The sequence below is a fragment of the Rhincodon typus genome, unplaced genomic scaffold (genome assembly GCF_021869965.1).
Source record: "Rhincodon typus isolate 14 unplaced genomic scaffold, sRhiTyp1.1 hic_rhity00000514, whole genome shotgun sequence".
Taxonomy (NCBI): Eukaryota; Metazoa; Chordata; class Chondrichthyes; order Orectolobiformes; family Rhincodontidae; genus Rhincodon; species Rhincodon typus.
The window spans coordinates 22,447-24,641 of NW_025966152.1; positions in this window are offsets into that span (position 1 = coordinate 22,447).

Here is a 2,195-nt window from a genome sequence, read left to right on the forward strand (position 1 = left end):
GAGTCAGATTGTTTGAAATATTTGGAACTGTGTGTTCAGACAAATTTGAATGTCATTGTACACAGTAAAGTACAGACTACCACGCACAGACAAACGACACAGAGAAATGCAGCTTTTAGGTTAACCTTTGCTGGAATCAGATTGTAAAAGCCGAATATGAAAGTCTTGCTGCAATTGCCTTGGGTGTAATGAACACACAATGCAGTTTGTCGCAGTAATGATCTCCCTAAACCGGAGAAGGAATTACTTGCCTTCGAAGTCACAACAGGAATGTCCATTCGATTCATCTCAGGGATGAGAGGACTGTATTCCAGGCGCGTACAAGTAATATCAGTTTGTGCTCCATAGAGTTCAGAATAATGTGCGATGAGGGAAATGTCTTAATTAATAAATTAATCATTAGGTCGAATTCAATACAGGGACGCACAAAGTGATGAGCAAAGGGGACACGAATATGGAGAGACGATACACAATAAGTAGAGATAACAAGGTGTAGAGTTGGATGAACACAGCAGGCCAAGCAGCATCAGAGGAGCAGGAAGGCTGACGTTTCAGGCCTCGACCCTTCTTCAGAGTAATAATAAGTATGGCAGTTCTTCTTGAAACTTTCAGGTCTCAGGTCCATGATTAGCTTTGGTGAAGATATTTACTGTCTTTAACCAGTCAGCCCTGGAAGTGACTGTAGCCCCATAGTGTAGTGGTTGAGATCACAGTACAACCGTAACGTCTGTAGTTCAGCCTCACTTGGAGCATTGTGTGTAATCCTTATCCACACTCTTCACCACAAATATGTAAACAGATTAGAAAAGACGCAGATGGAGTCTACTGGGATATAAAGTCATGAGAACGGACACAGACGGGTTTTATCGGCGTGGTGGAAAAGTTGCAGATTATATTCACGAGATGTTGAGAAAATCGGAAACGTTGTAACTGACACAGAGAAAATTGGGAAGTAAACAAATGGGGATTTGCCAGATGATGCGAGGTTTGGAGTTTCTAAATAAGATGAAAATTCCTTCTTTCGAGTGAATCAAAATCAGAGAGGTCAGAAATTCAAAATTGTCGGTGAATAATAAAGAAACATTGGAGCAGAGTTTCATTCCGTCAGAGAGGTATTAAAATCTGCAAAAATATTCCAGAAACAAAGGTAGTAGGTGATTCCAGTACATTTTAAAAGATATTTGAGCAAGCATACAAGCAGTGTATTTAACAAGGGAAGAGAGTCTGTAGCCAGGCTGGGTGGGAGGAATGGTGGGATGGCGAGTTGGGTGGGTGGAGAATCAATTTGTCTTTGAATGACTTCAGATGTGAAGAAATTTCATGAACGGCTGATTAAAACTGACTGTAAAAATATTAATAGTTTTGGAAGGTGTGGCATATTATTTGATATGAAGCATTATAAATTGTGAAACAACTGAGCAGGATTTTAAAAATTACAGAAAGGAAATTTGGATATCAATGAATTTCGTGAACACGTGCAGTTGAATAGCATCGACTATAAAAATTCTCGTGGTTTTGAAACGTGTGGCATATGATTTCCTGTGAAGCTTTAGAAATGGAACAGAGCTCTTTTATTAATTGGTAAGTAACGTTATGCCATCATAATCAGGAGGTGAACCGTCTCTCGGAGACGGAATTCCTGATTTTATCTTGTACCTTAAAGATGTGACCATATTTATCATGATTTTGCGTCCATTTCATACTTATTGATCCCTGCCGAAGAAATCCCAAACTGGACTCTTCTTTTGGTATTTTCAAGCCTCTGTTCTTCTCAGCAGTACTTGAATTCAATGAATTCCGACAAAAGTTGAATGCACCAGTCAAACAGTACAATGAGATAAATCTAATTCCTTTTTTAAAAATTATTGTTATAGATTCTGCCAGTTAGCAGTAAATTGAGTAATATGAAACGGGCTAACCAGCTTCTTTTTTTTCCCCAGAGTGCAACCAGTGCAGGGTCAGCCACGTGATAAAGGTGATCGAGCTGAAACATCACATTCGGTTTTCTCTCCGCAGATGTTCCCACACGCATTGAATATGTGCCGGATATTTTTGATAATTGAGATATTTCCAACCGGAAAATTCGTTTCTCAATCCACAGAAACGGACACTTTCCAATAAAGTCGAATTTGCTCAACGTGGCCCTTATTCTTAGTGTACTATCCCCATGTCAGTAAAAGCTAATCCACGTGAAG